This window comes from Ranitomeya imitator, chromosome 1 (assembly GCF_032444005.1).
Source record: "Ranitomeya imitator isolate aRanImi1 chromosome 1, aRanImi1.pri, whole genome shotgun sequence".
NCBI lineage: Eukaryota > Metazoa > Chordata > Amphibia > Anura > Dendrobatidae > Ranitomeya > Ranitomeya imitator.
The window spans coordinates 977,654,344-977,673,988 of record NC_091282.1 but is presented as its reverse complement, the minus strand read 5'-3'; the positions used below and the strand labels follow the sequence as shown (position 1 = coordinate 977,673,988).

Genomic DNA, 19,645 nt, shown 5'->3' with positions numbered 1-19,645 from the left:
CGGCAGCGAGTGATCGATATTCTGCATGAATCAGCAGCATCGACTGGTCCTGCCCCCCGCCTGACAGGAGAACGCAGCCGGCACCGGTCCTGTCCCCCCGCCTGACAGGAGAACGGAGCCGGCACCGGTCCTGCCCCCCGCCTGACAGGAGAATGGAGCCGGCACCGGTCCTGCCCCCCCCCCCGCCTGACAGGAGCCGGCAGTGAGTCGTCAGGGTTTGGTCACGGAGTGGGCGGTGAGTGTGAGCACTGGGAGCGGACTGTGATGTCAGGTGGAGGAGGAGAGCGCTGAGGCTGGTACACCGGGAAAAGGGGTCGGGCAGGACCATGAAGACGATTGGAAACGCGCAGAGAGCCGCACTCGGGAGCGGAGTGTCTGCCCGCCGGCACTGTCTGCACCCCAGCCGACCCGCCAGGAGAGTGCTGCCGGCCGCAAAGTTTGCCAGTGAGAGGAGGAGCAGCCGGGTAGGTACCAGCTTCTAGGAGCTCAATGCTGAGCGTTCATTTATCCAGTCTTTCTCTTATATCTATATATTATTCTGTATCTTTCTCCATCACCTATTTATCTGTCTCCATACTACCTGCATCCCAGGAGCCACTAGTGAAGGCTGCTGCCATGCCACTAGTTGGCACATTGCAGTCACTGTTGCATATTGTGCCATGTGATGTTGCTATATGGTCCCCCTGCACTCCTGCAATATGGCAACAGTCACCAACATACAATATGGCATCCCCCTGCGCACCTGCGATATAGTCCCCCTGCGCACCTGCCACATGGTCCCCCTGCTCACCTGCGACATGGTCCCCCTGCTCACCTGCGACATGGTCCCCCTGCTCACCTGCGACATGGTCCCCCTGCTCACCTGCGACATGGTCCCCCTGCCCACCTGCGACATGGTCCCCCTGCGCACCTGCCACATGGTCCCCCTGCGCACCTGCGACATGACCCCCCTGCGCACCTGCGACATGACCCCCCTGCGCACCTGCGACATGACCCCCCTGCGCACCTGCGTTATGGCCCCCCTGCACTCCTGCAATATGGCAACAGTCACCCACATACAATATGGCATCCCACCCTGCGCACCTGCGACATGGTCCCCCTGCGCACCTGCGACATGGTCCCCCTGCCCACCTGCGACATGGCCCCCCTGCCCACCTGCGACATGGCCCCCCTGCGCACCTGCGACATGGTCCCCCTGCGCACCTGCGACATGGCCCCCCTGCGCACCTGCGACATGACCCCCCTGCGCACCTGCGACATGAACCCCCTGCGCACCTGCGACATGAACCCCCTGCGCACCTGCGACATGACCCCCCTGCGCACCTGCGACATGACCCCCCTGCACTCCTGCAATATGGCAACAGTCACCCACATACAATATGGCATCCGACCCTGCACACATGCGACATGGTCCCCCTGCACACATGCGATATGGTCCCCCTGCGCACCTGCGATATGGTCCCCCTGCGCACCTGCGATATGGTCCCCCTGCGCACCTGCGTTATGGCCCCCCTGCACTCCTGCAATATGGCAACAGTCACCCACATACAATATGGCATCCGACCCTGCACACATGCGACATGGTCCCCCTGCGCACCTGCGATATGGTCCCCCTGCGCACCTGCGATATGGTCCCCCTGCGCACCTGCGATATGGTCCCCCTGCGCACCTGCGATATGGTCCCCCTGCGCACCTGCGATATGGTCCCCCTGCGCACCTGCGATATGGTCCCCCTGCGCACCTGCGATATGGTCCCCCTGCGATATGGTCCCCCTGTGCACCTGCGATATGGTCCCCCTGCGCACCTGCGATATGGTCCCCCTGCGATATGGTCCCCCTGCGATATGGTCCCCCTGCGCACCTGCGATATGGTCCCCCTGCGCACCTGCGATATGGCAACTGTGACCCACATACAATATAGCATGAGGACTACATGGCACTGTGCCAGTCTGCCCTGTAACTGATAAAGCTGCCCTCCTGAGGGGCACAGGGCAGATAATTATGAGGGTATAGCTGCCATATCTTACACCAGGTGCGTTCTCCTCTCCTGCCATATCCTTCATAGAGCAGCCATAAAAACTCTAACTTTATAGATTGGAGGAAATTTTGGGAAAAGTCCCCTCCAAGGAGTCTTCTTTTTCTGTGTTCATATTTCTGGTCCTGTGCCGATCTACCAGAGTGGTATTATAATCTATAAAAAGTAATAATTAGCTGAAAGTGACCAACAATGGACGGTCAGACCAGGCGATAAGTGAAGACGATGCATACTATCCAGTGAGATCCTGCAGGGTAAAGTGCAGCATGTGTGTGTACTGCGTCCTGCCCTGGTATGTGGCGGCGCCTGGCTGGGAGTGTCGCACTATCACAGTTGCTACGCACATAGGTTACTGTAGTTCGCCCCTATAGCTCTGTGTAATTATACAAGAAACTCCAGTTTGAAGTTAGGTAATTGCTAAACTAACAATCTCATAATGCAGATTTATTGCCCGAAATCCTCCCTTTACTAGCTGTAGACACAAATAAAGGCCCTTTAAATACTCCTGTGTACGGTATTGACATCTGGATGGTAGCTGGTGACAGTAGCTTTCTTATTTTAAGGAACTGACGTGAATGCAATTTTTTTTTTTTTTTAAGGGTTCATTGGAATGAAACTTAAAGGGATTTTGCAGGTATATTAAAAAAAAAACACAAAAACCCCACAACCTCGCTGGTGATTGCAGCATAACAACCAGGGTCAGGCATAGCTTGTGATTAGCCGCTTCGGCCATGAGTCCGTGCCGCACGTGATCACAAACCAGCAGGAGCGCCATCTGTGAAGCCCCTTTAATAAAGTGTGGCTGATCTGAAGGAGGACGGAAGAGGTATAACTTTCCATTCATGTGACGATTACCCTTTCATCAAAATGAAATAGAAGCCGCACTCCATGACGGGATTTCACTTTGGGGGATTCTATATGCATTGACGTTGTCAAGTAAAAATTGTTGTGCAGTGGGGTCAAGAGCGGGTGTAGGAAGGAAATGGCCTGGGGCGCGATTTCTGTCAGTTCTGCACGTTATGTTCTTGCCTTGCCCATTGGCGGACAGCAGAGCTTTCACCACGTCTGCCTCTCTGGATACCTCCGTTCCATAATGTCAGTCTTTCCATAGATGACGGAGGGAGAGGGCTATCTAATATGTATGTGGGGGTGGGGCCGTACTCTGCCCCCATCATAATGTCAGGTGGAAAAAGATCAAGCATGTTGGGGTTCACTTTGGAAAACCTAAACATCTATGGGTTTTAGAGTTGTAGATCTGGTTCTTAGTTGACCCGATGTGTAAAATCTCAAACGTTCCATAATCCTAATCTGCTCTGGTGGATGCTGATTCTTGTTCTGGGTCAACAGAATATTTCTACAAGTGGAAAAATCATAAAAGTGAGTCTCTATCCGGATGCTTTCATGTTGCGTTCAGTGTCCCCGTCGGGGCATACGTCCCAAATTCCCCCTCAACTCTGGGTTCGGACGCATGAACAGATGGGGCCCGTAGACTGTAATGGTGATGGCAGCGTGAATGTGAGCTCTGCCGTGCACTTTTTTGGGGAGTGTACACCTACAGGAGGTGGACCCAGGGGTATCCGACGTAGGAAGCATGTTAGTGTAACCTTGCAGGACGTGCGTAAGTACACACTATTAGTATGGGATGCCAAAGTGCAAAGGGTTCTCCCAGGGTGTGGAGTCTAAAAAGCCATGTTGTATGGTACAGGCCTTGGCTGGACCCTGGTGGGACCCAGTTGGATGCGGTTTGCAGGTGGTGAGGTTGCCCTTCCCTGGCAGAGCCCAGTATTCCCATATTGGAAGCATTGCTGTTGGCTTGGTGGTCACTTTGAGCTTTCTGCAGTGAGGAAGGTGTGAATGGCGCTCTATAATAGGAGTGCAGGCATTTCTCCCAGTGTTCGCTGCTCCTGGCTGATATTTTTAGACACTCTATATTTGTGTTGTACTTTGTGTGAAGTCATTCTGTCAATATCTGTCTTCCTTTCAGCGCTTATTTTCAGTTTTTTGATCAATGTGCCTTTTCTTAGAATAAGAAATGTGTTGTTCAGCCTTAGTAGAAGAGCTGAAGTTAAAGCGCTCCTTTCATATTATAGCCCCTAGAAATTACGGGCAGGCGGGTGCGCAAAATTCCCACAACTCGAGTCCATGGCTATTACCACCTTAAAAAGATTTGATGTGATTGTTGGGGATCTGGGACCCTGCCTTTCCCGAGTGCAAGGGGGAGAGGTCAGTTTGGCTTTCCATATTTATATGGAGTTGCAGTTTTTTTTATTGCATTTTGAGTGTGTTTTCTTCAATCACATTTTTGTCGCTGCGGTTTCAGTCTCTTTTTGGTATGTGGCTGTGAGCACATAGATTTCTGCAAGTATATGTGAAGTAAACATTTCTGCAACAATACTTGTCACATATAAATCCACCTTAAATAGAGTTTGTCACCAAGCTTTTGCTATCCTATATGAGAGCATGATGCAAGGGCAGAGACCTTGATTCCAGCCATGTCATTTACTTGGCAGTTTGCTGCCTATTTTATCTGCTGCAGATCCACCAGATCTGAATGCTGAGCCCTTTATAACACAACCCACACCTCTGATTGACAGCTTTCTGTGTACTCTGTGCATAGGCAGAAAGCTGTCAATCAGTAATGGGGGCAGGGTTATACAGAGCTCATGAATATGGAGGGCTACCTGGCAGTAGGTTTACTGGTCTTCAAAAGATAATCATCTGCTGATAAAACTGTAATTTTATCAAAACTACTGCAAGGGTCTGAGTATATGACACCACTGGAATCAGGGTCTCTGTCTCTTCATTAAGCTGCTCTCAGATTAGGTGGCAAAACTCTGATGCAGTAAAAGAAAGGGTGCAGTATTTGGTTATATACATGCATTAATAGATGCGGAGAACAGAGATAGAAATATAAATATTATAGATAATATTGTTTTTCCAAAGCAAAATGTTTAGAAATATTTTAAGGTATGTTGTAACATATAGACTATATACAAGCTGTCCATAGGATGATTCATCCATATAATATGAGTGCAAGCACTTTTCATCTACTAGATCAGACCTGGGCAAGATGAAGCCTGCGGGCCGCATCCGGCCCGCCTGATGATTTTAAACGGCCCGCGGCACTGCTCGGCCAGCCGCCAGAGACAGTGCAGCTGCTGCGCGTCGCTACAGCGCTACCAGCCAGGTTCCCCTTCTCTTCAGCCACTCCAGCGCCTGCACCTGTGCGCCTTGCATTGAAACCCCTGTCCGCTGAGAGACGCTGACACTTCCGCATCAGGGAAGCGCCAGCAGCGGGTGACGTCACTGAGCGTGACACAGGTTGCTGCGCTGCTCCTTCATCCGTTGCGCCGGACGCCAGTGTTCTGTGCGGCTGTACTGTGGTAACTTGTGGGGTCAGACGGTGCCGGTGGTCGGTGGTAAGTGCTCCATACCGCGGCCGCGGGGACCGGGTAATGGAGCTGCCTGGCACCTGCCTACCTGCATGCATGATAGGGGGGGAGGGGGAGGGAGCAGCGGCCAGCCCTGGGGGGATGCGGATGGGGGCAGCACAAACAGGACATTATGGGGCTGTGGGGCACAATTATCAGGAGTCAGGACAGTATGATGGGGGCACAGGTGACAAATCAGGACAGTATGGGCCCCATACTGTCCTGATTTGTCACTTGTGCCCCCATACTATGGGGGCACAAGTGACATATAAGGACAGTATGGGGGCACAAGTGACAAATCAGGACAGTATGGGCCCCATACTGTCCTGATTTGTCACTTGTGCCCCCATACTGTCCTGATTTGTCACTATGGGGGCACAAGTGACAAATCAGGACAGTATGGGGGCACAAGTGACAAATCAGGACAGTATGGGGGCACAAGTGACAAATCAGGACAGTATGGGGCCCATACTGTCCTGATTTGTTACTTGTGCCCCCATACTGTCCTGATTTGTCACTATGGGGGCACAAGTGACAAATCAGGACAGTATGGGGGCACAAGTGACAAATCAGGACAGTATGGGGGCACAAATGAATGAAATCTGGACATTATGGGGGCACAAATGAAATCTGGATATTATGGGGGCACAAATTAAATCTGGACATTATGGGGGCACAAATGAACGAAATCTGGACATTATGGGGGCACAAATGAATGAAATCTGGGCATTATGGGGGCACAAATGAATGAAATCTGGACATTATGGGGGCACAAATGAATGAAATCTGGACATTATGGGGGCACAAATGAATGAAATCTGGACATTATGGGGGCACAAATGAATGAAATCTGGACATTATGGGGGCACAAATGAATGAAATCTGGACATTATGGGGGCACAAATGAATGAAATCTGGACATTATGGGGGCACAAATGCAATCTGGACATTATGGGGCAGGGCACAAATGAAATCTGGACATTATGGGGGCACAAATGAAATCTGGACATTATGGGGGCACAAATGAATGAAATCTGGACATTATGGGGGCACAAATGAAATGTAAATGTCTGCATTGTTTAACATACTGTTTGTTTATGAAAAGATAGCATATGTATACTACAGTATTGGGTACAAATGAGTTAATTATATTTGTCCGGCCCTCTGAAACCATCCAAATTTCTCATGCGGCCCCATGGCAAAAATAATTGCCCACCCCTGTACTAGATGATAGAATTGAGTATAATTAACATAACCTTAAGCATTTTGTGGTTTTTCCTTTATGGAAAAATTCCATAGATGTAATTAGCTTCCTTTTAGATCGCTCACAATTTTCCCTTATTGGGTATTTGTAGACAATACAGTTTTTTTTTTTTTTTTGTTCTTTTTAATCCCCTTTATAATGTTTGGTATATCATTTTTCTTGTTTTTTATGAAATCCTTTAATTCATTCAGATGTATCATACAAGTCAGATTATTGGGGTCCAGAAACGGCCCTGGTCTTCTTTTAGTGGAGATGTTGTGCAGGTCTTGTTCATTAGTCCTGGATACTCAGACATGATTCCTTGGAAGGGACTGGTGAGGACTCTGGAGTTTGTCACTGATCTTAATTACAGTCGTTTTTTTCCTACTTCTAAACAAGTCAAATTTCTACTCCTGTGCACTTTTGATAGGAGGACAACCAATGAATTGTTTTATTTTTGAGGTATAACGTTATTTTTTCTGTTTGATAATATTAGATGTAGTTGTAGTTTTTCAAAAACTGAAGAGCTGTGTTGAAGATCTATCTCATAATAGAAGATGTAAGTAAGTTGTGTACAGTGCAAGATGAGATTCCCCAGCAGTGTGCTCCATTTGTGATTTATAGACTGCCGTCTACTGCTCAAACAGAACCCTGCAGAACCAGAAGAAAGGAAGTGTTGTAGGGAGGACGGGTTCAAAGAGGGCACCGGGTCGGGGTGATTTCTGTGACACATGTCTCCGATATAAAAAAAACTAAACAAAACAGAGTGACAAGGCAGGAAGCAGTATGGCGCCAATGAAGGAGACCAGCAGGACGTGTGCTGAGAGGGACGCGGTGGCCGAGATTCCAGAATGAGCCTAGAGACCTGAACCGGTGGGTTCTGGTGTGCACCAGACCACACCTGTCAAGATCTGAGGCCTAGACCTGCAGCGGTCAAGACCCGAGGCCCAGGCGTCATCTGTCCTGGCCCACCAGACACAGGTCAAGCACCCAAGACAATGTGCTGACTCTAATCTGGAAGTGGATGTCCACTGCGGTGGTCATGAGGAGCAAATGAGCCAGGCCGTTACTCCCAACATTGAGGTACGGTACAGGGGTCAGTCAGGGGTGGTGCAACAGGCAGGGTGGATACCGTCCAGAATGCAAGAGGCACAGAGAGCAGTGATAGACTTTGCCAAAAGGACTTGCAGCCTAGCGGGAAGAAACAAGAGACCCCCGCTAGGGCCTACTCTATGAAGGGGATTTTTATAGTGGTACCCTTATTACTGTTGTCATTGCTCCAGTTAGAAATAGGATTTATGTAATGTATCCCTCTGCAAGAGTTATATTGTGTTGATAACTGATGTTAATGTATATTAAATATTGTACTCTGTTTTAACCCTGTTATCCATGAACTACTTTTTCATGCAAATCACCCCTTTCCTATATTCATACCCGTAGAATAAATAAATACCATAGTTAAGTTGGTTACTTCTGCCTTGTCCTTGTCTGCGTGTTGCAGCCCAGTAACCTGCGTACAAAGCTACACCATTGGAGCCACTATCTACTACCGTATATAATTGTCTAAGGGTCACTTCCGTCTTTCTGTCTGTCCTTCTGTCTGTCACGGATATTCATTGGTCGCGGCCTCTGTCTGTTATGGAATCCAAGTCGCTGATTGGTCTCGCCAGCTACCTGTCATGGCTGCCACGACCAATCATCGACGGCCACAGTCCGATTAGTCCCTCCCTACTCCCCTTCAGTCAGCGCCCGCTCCATACTCCCCGCAGTCACTGCTCACACAGGGTTAATGCCAGCGGTAACGGACCGCGTTATGCCGCGGGTAACTCACTCCGTTACCGCCGCTATTAACCCTGTGTGACCAAGTTTTTACTATTGATGCTGCCTATGCAGCGTCAATAGTAAAAAGATCTAATGTTAAAAATAATTTAAAAAAAATAAAAAATCATTATATACTCACCTTCCGCCGCCTTTCCCGCTCCTCGCTACGCTCCGGTAACCGCTCCATGCAAGCGGCAAGTTCTGGAGGCAACGATGGTATGGGAGAAGGACCTGCCATGACGTCACGGTCATGTAACCGCGACGTTATCACAGGGCCTGTGCGAGAAGGACCTGCCATGACGTCACGGTCATGTGACCGCGACGTCATCACAGGTCCTGCGCGAGAAGGACCTGCCATGACGTCACGGTCATGTGACCGCGACGTCATCACACCCTGGGACTGGAAGCTGCCGACCGAACTACAAGGGGCCCTCGGATCGGAAGGTGACTATGTTTATTTTTATTTTTTTAAACTGTGACATACGTGGCTGGGCAATATACTACGTAGCTGGGCAATATACTACGTCGCTGTGCAATATACTACGTGGCGCTGTGCAATATACTACATCGCTGTGCAATATGCTACGTGGCTCTGTGCTGTATACTACGTCACTGGGCAATATACTATGTGGCTGGGCAATATACTGCGTAACTGGGCAATATACTACGTGGCTGAGCAATATGCTCTGGGCAGTATACTACGTGGCTGGACAATATACTACGTGGCTGGGCAATATACTACGTGGGCTGTGCAATATACTACGTAGCTCTGTGCTGTATACTACGTCACTGGGCAATATACTACGTGGCTGGGCAATATACTACGTGGCTCTGTGCTGTATACTACGTGACTGGGCAATATACTACGTGACTGGGCAATATACTTCGTGGGCTGTGCAATATACTTTGTGGCTCTGTGCTGTATACTACGTCACTGGGCAATATACTATGTAACTGGGCAATATACAGTACGTGGCTGGGCAATATACTACGTGGCTCTGTGCTGTATACTACGTTGCTGGGCAATATACTATGTCGCTGGGCAATATAGTACGTGGCTGGGCAATATACTACGTGGACATGCATATTCTAGAAAACCCGATGCGTTAGAATCGGGCCACCATCTAGTAAAGATTATATTTGGGTATTAGGTCATATAGTTCCCTTATGTTACTTGAGCCCCCCATCTATTTGCAGAATACAAATGCCATATATGCCAGTTTCACTATTGCAGTGTGGGCATACAGTGGGTACGGAAAGTATCAGACCCCTTTACATTTTTCACTCTTTGTTTCACTGCAGCCATTTGGTAAATTCAAAAAATCATCTTGGGAATGATGCAACAAGTTTTTCACACCTGGATTTGGGGATCCTCGGCCATTCCTCCTTGCAGATCCTCTCCAGTTCCTTCAGGTTGGATGGTGAACATTGGTGGACAGCTATTTTCAGGTCTCTCCAGAGATGCTCAGTTGGCTTTAGGTCAGGGCTCTGGCTGGGCCAGTCAAGAATGGTCAGAGAGTTGTTCTGAAGCCATTCCTTTGTTATTTTAGCTGTGTGCTTTAGGGGTATTGTTTTGTTGGAAGGTGAACCTTCAGCCAAGTCTGAGGTCCAGAGCACTCTGGAAGAGGTTTTCATTCAGGATATCTCTGTACTTGGCTGCATTCATGTTTCCTTCAATGACAGCCAGTCGTCCTGTCCCTGCAGCTGAAAAACACCCCCATAGCATGATGCTGCCACCACCGTGTTTCACTATTGGGATTGTATTGGGCAGTGATGAGCAGTGCCTGGTTTTCTCCACACACAGCGCTTAGAAGTATCACCAAAAGGTCTATCTTAGTGTCATCAGACCACAGAATCTTATTTCTCATAGTCTGGGAGTCCTTCATGTGTTTTTTAGGAAACACAGACTTTCATGTCTTGCACTGAGCCTCTCCTCAGTGCAAGACATGAAAGCCTGCTTCCGTCGGACCACTCTGCCATAAAGGCCCGACAGGTGGAGGGCTGCAGTGATAGTTGACTTTGTGGAACTTTCTCCCATCTCCCTACTGCATCTCTAAATCTCAGCCACAATGATCTTGGGGTTCTTCTTTACCTCTCTCACCAAGGCTCTTCTCCCACGATTGCTCAGTTTGGCTGGACGGCCAGGTCTAGGAAGACTTCTGATGGTCCCAAACTTCTTCCATTTAAGGATTAGGGAGGCCACTGTGCTCTTAGGAACCTTGACCACTGCGAAATTCTGTTGTAACCTTGGCCAGATCTGTGCCTTGCCACAATTCTGTCTCTGAGCTCCTTTGGTCAGTTCCTTTGACCTCATGGTTCTCATTAGGTCTGACTTGCACGGTTAGGTCTTATATAGATAGATGGGTGCCTTTCCAAATCAAGTCCTATCAGTTTAGTTAAAGACAGCTGGACTCCAATGAAGGAGTAAAACCATCTCAAGGAAGATCACAATGAAATGGACAGCATTTGACTTAAATATGAGTGTCTGAGCAAAGGGTCTGAATACTTATGACCTTGTGATATTTCAGTTTTTCTTGATTAAATTTGCAAAAATGTATACATTTTTTTTTTTTTTCAGTCGAAGTGAGGTTGCAGAGTGTACATTAATGTGAAAAACATGAACTTCTTTGAATTTACCAAATGGCTGCAATGAAACAGAGTGAAAAAATAAAGGGGTCTGAATACTTTCCGTACCCACTGTAAATTAAATTGATATGGTGACATATTCTTATTGAATTAGCTCTGGTACAGACAGATTTCTGAAATTACGGTAAAGGGGCTCTATTTTTTTTTTTTGTTAGATCACTGTTGTTAAAGGACCTGAGAACATTTTTCACACTATTATCTGTACCACGGATTGCTGTTGCAGCCTATTACCAATGTGTAAATGGTTGCTTCTGTAATAAACTGATTTATATGTGGAAGTTTGGATGACCGTTTTGCTTTTCTCTGAAGTTTTATTCTTGTCCGCACCGCTAATCACTTGTCTTTTATGGTCAGACGGTCAGGAAATATAATATATAGCACAGATATTTACCTCATCATTTTATGCAGTCTTTATTGCAGAGTGCGTATGTTTATTTGTAGATCTGTAATTGTGGTGGCCTCTCATGTGGTGGCCTACCCTCACTTAGAGATGAGGGTCTGTGATCACTATAACAAGTAGCTGAAGTGTCTTCACCTCCCAACACTGTACTCTGGCTGAAATTTGTCTATAATACATTGGTCCTCTGGGTGTTTGTCAGAAGACATGTTGGAGACATGCGGTTTCTTTTAGAGATCAAGGCTGAACTGGTCAGCCACATGCTGTGTACTTGACAAGTAATTCCCTGTACTGGGAGTTCCCCAGTGTAACAAACTGAGGCAGACCCCATTGTGGCTCCAAGCAGATCCTGACGGATGTCAAAACGCTGACGTGAGATGATAAATAATAGGCTAGTATCTTGGATATGTGATATAGAACATGGCTAGAGTCAGTTCCACTATTAGGGAGGGTCCTCAGAAAGAAAATAAACCATAGTTTCCTGGAAAACCTCAGACTGCTTATAAGAATACTAGATGGTGGCCCGATTCTAACGCATCGGGTATTCTAGAATATGCATGTCCACGTAGTATATTGGCCAGTCACGTAGTATATTGGCCAGTCACGTAGCATATTGCCCAGCCACGTAGTATATTGCCCAGCCACGTAGTATACAGCACAGAGCCACGTAGTATATTGCCCAGCCACGTAGTATATTGCCCAGCCACGTAGTATATTGCCCAGCCACGTAGTATATTGCCCAGTGATGTAGTATATTGCCCAGCCTCATAGTATATTGCCCAGTGATGTAGTATATTGCCCAGTCACGTAGTATATTGCCCAGTCACGTAGTATACAGCACAGAGCCACGTATATAGCACAGAGCCACGTAGTATATTGGCCAGTCACGTAGTATATTGCCTAGCTACGTAGTATATTGCCCACCTACGTAGTATATTTCCCAGCCACGTATGTAACAGGTTAAAAAATAAAAAATAAACATACTCACCTTCTGAAGGGCCCTTGTAGTCCTGTCGCCTGTGTGAGGTGCACGCGACAGCTTCCGGTCCCAGGTTTGGTATGAGCGCAGGACCTGTGATGACGTTGCAGTACATGACCGTGACGTCATGGCAGGTCCTTCTCGCATAGCATCCTTAGCACCGGAACCTGCCGCTTGCACTGCCGAGGAAAGGACGACACGTCGGAGGGTGAGAATAACGTTTTTTTCTTTTATTATTATTTGTAACAGTAGATCTTTTTACTATTGATGCTGCATACGCATCATCAATAGTAAAAAGTTGGTCACACTGGGTTAATAGCTGCGTAACCGGAGTGCGTTACACCGTGCTGCGGTAACGCTGGCATTAACCCTGTGTGAGGGCTGACTGGAGGGGAGTACGGAGCGGGCACTGACTGCGGGGAGGAAGGAGCGGCCATGTTGCCACGACCAATCAGCGACTTGGATTCCATGACAGACAGAGGCCGCGACCAATGAATATCTGGGACAGACAGAAAGACGGAAGTGACCCTTAGACAATTATATAGTAGATACAATGCAGTGTTTTCATACTTTAGTTTGTATTACAGGAAGAATTTTAGTTAAAGGCTTTTTTGTGTTACTTCTGTAATAATGTTTGCAAAGATGTAACTCCTGAAAGTTAGCGTGTTACAATAGTTGCACATGTCAAGATCCAACCTAAATGTTCATAGAGCTTCTATTAAAAAATGACATTGTTGTAGCAGATGTAAAATCCACGATTGTGTTTTTACATGGCGCTATTTCCAAATTAATTAACATTACATATTCTGCCACCAATGTACGTAGGTGAAATGTGTCTAAAAGATGTGAGCACGGACCTCTGTACAATCAATGGCAGGTAGCGTTACTCGCTAGCCTTACCTACTATGCTTGACCAGCTGCACTTGGTTTTATCCGGGAAGGACGATGCAGTGATGAATTTTAACAGGTTTTATTCACAGTACCTTGGTGAGATGAGGTAAGATGTCAGGGAAGACGAAGGGATGATGATGAGTAGTAATACATGAGCAACATATTCTAACAATGGCCAGAAGATGACAGCAAAGCACAACAAATACTGTGACCATCATATCTACATATGATAATGAATGAAGTAAAACATTAGGCAAATGTCCCTGTAGTGGCTGAAAGCCTTTGCAGCCGATTAGCTGAACAGCACATTACATTTCTAGTTTGTAGTGATCAGATTGTTGCGTCCTCGGCTCAATAAGTCTTCAGTGCAAGGAGCATGCAAACAGTAGTTTTTTTGGGGTGTTCTTGCTATTCTGTGTTTAGTACCCTCCATAAGTGGTCCAAAGAAGGATTACTGGTGAACCAGCAACAGGGTCAGTTCTTAGCTTAGCCTTCACTATCTATTTTGTGGGATCTGAGCCTATCATGTCATGTACAAACTGAAGGAAATGGAATGCTAGCTATAAAATAAAGGTGTTAGAACATTCCACTGCTGTCTATGTAGCCGCAGACCAGTCAGAGAGCTATGATGGCACCTTTCCATCACCAAATGGCCCCAGTATGGACGCTTGATTATCAGACCTGGACCATAAAGCAATGGAAGATGGCCTGGTCTCATGAATTGTGACTTCTATTATACCATGTGGATGTATGGTGTGTGTTGTTACCAGGGGAAGAGCTATCGCTAGGATTCATTATGGGACGCAGATGAGCCGGTGGATGTAGTGTAGTGCTCTGGACAATGTTCTGATGTAAAACCTTGAATTTATGTGAATGTACTTTTGACATGTAACATCATTGTGAGCCAATGTGAGTCCTTTTAAGGAACATGACACAGAGTTTAAGGCATTGATATGTCCTTCAAATTCCTTTGATCTAAATGTGATTTCGCTTCATTTAGATGTGCTGGTAAAAACGTTTCTTTCTGTGGATTTATGTTTGAGGAAATACCAATAGGTGGTTAATCTTTGGCCAGTGATTCACCTCGCTCTCATGTAGACTTTTATCTGCTGTATTCTTTGCTGATCCTGCCTTGAGGTTATTAAAAGCATTATGAGTAGCAGCAGTGTGAGCACACCTTACATTATGTATGTCGTTGCTAATCTAAGCTGTAAAGTAATATAAATTGGATTTTGTCTATTACATGTCAGAATGAGTAATCGGTCAGGGATTGTGGGAATGACAAATAAGGTGGCCTTGTCCCAAAGTTCACTATTCCAATGAAGCGAGAATATCTTCTGAAGGCCTGATCTGCTTTGTAGCTTCATTTACCAATGTGTCTGTTTCTTGGGTGGGTGACAACCCACGTGGCCACCAATATAGGGTCTTTTATGTAATATGCTAAGTGTTAAATCGATATACAGTAATAATGACGAGTTTCTTTGAGTAAACATGTTTGACTTGGTTTGATGTTGAGGAGAGGGCATGCGTTCTACATTGTAAAATAGTTACAGGATCCAAAGACGTGAATTGTTTGCTGATGACATGGTAGTTACTTAGGCTGGACATGAATAGCTTCATTCACATGTAGTGACATTAGTCACATCCAATGGTATCGAAATTGATAAGAACCTGAGAGGTCAACTTCGGTCTCTCATTCTAAAGGAACGAGGTTAATATTTACTTTACAACTTCTGGCAGTGATACATGTTCAGGGTGGCACAGTGGTTAGCACAGCAGCCTTGCAGCGCTGGAGTCCTGGGTTCAAGCCCCGCTAAGGACAACATCTGCAAAGAGTTTGTATGTTCTCTCTGTGTTTGCATGGGTTTCCTCCCACATTCCAAAGACATACTGATAGGAAATTTAGATTGTGAGCCCCAACAGGGACAGCGACGATAATGTGTGCAACCTGTAAAGCTCTGCGGAATATGTTAGCGCTATATAAAAAATAAAGATTATTATTATTATGAATGTGGTTTGATGTGTCTCATGTTATGGCCAACGACCATTATGTAGCTAAGGCTACTTTCACACTAGCGTCGGGCGACGCTAGCGTTGTTTGCGCCGCACAACGGGTGCAGCGGATGCAGATTTTCATCGCATCCGCTGCCCCATTGTGAGGTGCGGGGAGGTGGGAGAGGAGTTCCGGCCGCGCATGCGCGGTCGGAAAAAGCGGTCCGTCGGCAGCAAAAAACGTTACATGTAGCGTTTTTTGCTCCCGACGGTCTGCCAAAGCACGACGCATCCGTCGCACGACGGATGCAACATGTGGCAATGCGTAGTCAATACAAGTCTATGGGGAAAAAACGCATCCTGCAAGCACTTTTGCAGGATGTGTTTTTTCTGCAAAACGACGCATTGTGACGGATTGCAGTTAACGCTAGTGTGAAAGTAGCCTAAGACAGTACTATTCTTAGTAGGCAAATACTTGACTGCCTTTGTTCTACATTCATGGTCAAAAGTGTCGGCACCCTTGAAATTGTTCCAGAAAAATAATTTTCTCCATGAATATAATTGCAATTACACGTGTATATTTCCTTTGTGTGTATTGGAACAACACACAAAAAAGAGGAAAAAGGCAATTGGACACCATTTCACACACAACCTGCAAAAATCAGCCAGGTAAAATTTTTGGCACCTTTAGATTTGGTAAATATTTGGTTGCGCACCCATTGGAATAAATAACTTCAATCAATCTCTTCCTATAACCATCACCAAGCTTTACACCTCTCAACTGGAATTTTCCATTGCTCTACTTTTGCTAACTGCTCCAGGTCTCTTATATTTGAAGCGTGCCATCTCCCAACAGCAAATCTTGACAATGCTTTCAGGCTTTTTTATGTCTGTCCCAGCAGAGGGATTCTCCTGCGTCTCCTGCTATAATGTTTCATTTTATTCAGATGTCGACTGATCGCACTGATGTACCCTGAGCCTGCAGGACAGCTTGAATTAATATGAAACTTGATTGGGGCAGGTTATCCACCATCTAGACTATCCTGCGTTGCAACCTTTCATGCATTTTTCCCATCCATGTCCAAGGAGATTAGCTACAGTGCCATGGGTTGTAAACTTCTTAATTAATGTTGCCACCATGGGCAAAGGAACATCAAGATCTCTGGAGGTGGACGTGCAACCTTGAGATTGTTGATATTTTTAAACAATTTTGGTCTTCAAACAGTTCTCTTCTCCCCTTTCTGTTCTCCATGCTTAGTGTGACACACACGATTGAGTCAAATGCTTTCCTTTTTATCTGTTTTCAGGTGTTATTTTCATATTTTCCACACCTCTTACTTGCCACATGTGAGACTGAACAAGCATCATGTGCTTGGAACAAAGTTGTCTACCCACATTTTTAGAAAGGTGCCAACAATTCGGTCTGTCCGATTTTGGGGGTTTTGTGTGAAATTCTGTCCAATTTGCCCTTTTTTTTTTTCCTCTCGCGTGGTTCCAGTACACACAAATGAAATAAAACTGTATAACAAAAAAACACGTATAATTGCTATAATTTTCTGGGAGAAATACCGTACTTCATTTTCTGAAACAATTTCAATGGTGCCAACTAGTGATGAGCGAATATACTCATTACTCAAGATTTCTCGAGCACGCTCGGGTGTCTTCCGAGTATTTTTTAGTGCTCGGAGATTTAGTTTTCATCGCCGCCGCTCATCACTAGTGCCAACACTTTCGGCCATAACTGTATATGCCATCTATTCAGATAAGAAAAAAAAAAGTACTGAAGACTTAATTATTGCCATAAGTGTCACAAACTGAATTTTTCTTTTGAGGTTTTCATATGACATGGTTTCAACCACCTCACAAGTTATTGTGTGGCTTCTGAAGAAGGTCCCTTATGGAAAATGGTTTTGAGTTCCATGTAGATAGAATTTTTTTGTTCTGGAGTGGGATACAGCTATGTCTTTATAATATCTACTGTAGATTTAATGACCAAGTTTAGATTTTAACAAGAGTATGGGTATGTGCAGACGATCCGGAACTGACAGCGCTTTGGACACAGCGCATGTTTGCTGCTTTCAAAGCGCTACCATCTATGGAACGCAGGTGAATCCTCATGTCTTCACTGAACCATGCAGATTCATACATTGTATGGAAGTAATTTCTCTTGCTGTGATGCTAGTCTCTGCAAGAGAAATTGATATGCTGCGGTCTGGAAAGACGCGTGCAGCATGCTCATCTCTGTTGGTGAACTGTGGGCGTCTGTGCATGCATAGTATTTCTTGAAATCCCATCCACTTTACTGTAACATCTGGACGCTGCACAAGTACGCAGCGTCCAACGCACAGCGTTTACTGATCGTCTGCACATACCCAAAGTCAAAATAACTGAAAACATTTATAATTTTTTTTTTTTTAAACATGTCCATACATTCAAAGGTTTTGCTCCTTTGTAATAGGGATCCATATTTTCCCATAAAAAAAATCAAATGGACGTGTACCACCGAACTTCTGTGGATGCGGTTGAGTTTTGTTCGGTCAGCGTTGGGCTAGGGTCACACAACTGTATATATCCTCTCATATGAGAAAATCAGTCTGATATATGCTAATCACACTCTGATCAGAGTATGATCGGAGTGTGATTTAATTTTTTTTCGGATGAGGAAAACATTTTTCCATCTTCCTCACTGTCAGTTTCTGAAAATCGGACCACAATTAGATTTTGAGAGTGCAGTCTGTCTTTTTTTTTTTTTTTTCACAAACTCATTGACTTTCATGGCTGAGTGTCATCCTAATATGAGATGCAAATTCTATGTGCTGAGATTTTAGGGAAATTTACTTTTTATTGCAATTGAATGAACTTTAGAACAGAGAGGTGCAGAAGAAAAATAAAAAAACATTTATTTCAGAATCAGTCGAGCAGTGCTAACTGGAGAGGGTATGTGAGGGTCGGCCAGAGTGGTAGTCGTGGCTGAGAGCAATCCCTGTATCACACTCAGGCCTCTCCTCACAGTACAATAGTGTCTTTCCTTCGGCATACCTGTATTCTGGATCTCTGCGCCATCAGGTTCCTCTTTGGGCTGCTGAAAGCACCTTGTCGTCGGTATCACACAAAGAGAGAGACAGTCCAGCTCAACTTTAACAACAACTGCTTAAGGCTATGTTCACATTAGCGTTGTGCGCCGCTGCGTCGGCGACACAACGCACGCAAAAACGCACCAAAACGCACGCAAAAACGCATTTTGCGACGCATGCGTCGTTTTTTGCCAAAATTCAGATGCAAGAAAAATGCAACTTGTTGCGTTTTCTTGGTCCGACGCTTGCGGCAAAAAAGACGCATGCGTCGCACAACGCAACAAACAAAAACGCATGCGTCCCCCTTGTTAAATATAGGGGCGCATGACGCATGCGTCGCCGCTGCGTCGCCCGACGCAAACTAGCATAACGCTAGTGTGAACGTAGCCTTACTTGGTTCTTTAAACAGCACACCCAAGTTATTTCCAGCTTCCACATCAACTTTCACAACAGGCAATACCTATTCTGTCCCTGTCCTTTTCTCTCTGTTGCTAAGCTTTCTTCCGGGACGGACTGTACTTTTCGATCCCTCAGCGTCTTTTCTGCTCAGCCTTACTCCGTTTGGGGACTCCCTCAGCCGTTTTGCCCTGGTTCTGAGGGCAGTAGCCCACACAATAAGCTGCCACATGATGAGCGACCTGCCCGTACTGCTTAGCTTTTTCTAGCAACTGCAGGCCCACTAATACTGCACTGCTATCTCTGTTGCTTCTCCTGACGTGGTCCAGACCAGGGATGTTATTCTTCTTTAAATGTTGCGTGGCACGTTATTGCCCGGGCTGGCTAGCCCAAGTTAGCTGCTCGGGCGCCCTGGCCCCAACTGAGATCTATCAGGAAGTCCTCCCTGTCTTATCCACTGTGCCCCACCTATGTTTAACTATTCGCGATCTGAAACGCCATGTGGTTTTTCCTATTATACTATATACAGTATCTCTGTGACCCATCCTGTGGCTGAACTAAGTACTGCACTTTCCCTATAATCTACTATATAATTGTCTAAGGGTCACTTCCGTCTTTCTGTCTGTCTTTCTGTCACGGATATTCATTGGTCGCGGCCTCTGTCTGTCATGGAAATCCAAGTTGCTGATTGGTCGTGGCAAAACGCCCACGACCATTGCCGCGACCAATCAGCGACAGGC

General features: G+C 46.1%; 1 protein-coding gene across 1 annotated transcript in view; it reads left to right on the top strand.

The window, feature by feature from the left end:
• The first annotated feature begins 223 nt into the window (after nt 1–223).
• Nucleotides 224–19,645, top strand: part of SGMS2 (sphingomyelin synthase 2) — a 107,164-nt gene continuing 87,742 nt past the window's right edge. The window contains exon 1 of the mRNA XM_069743874.1: nt 224–464. The gene's annotated coding sequence lies outside the window, so the exon portion shown is untranslated. The remainder of the gene's footprint in view (nt 465–19,645) is intronic.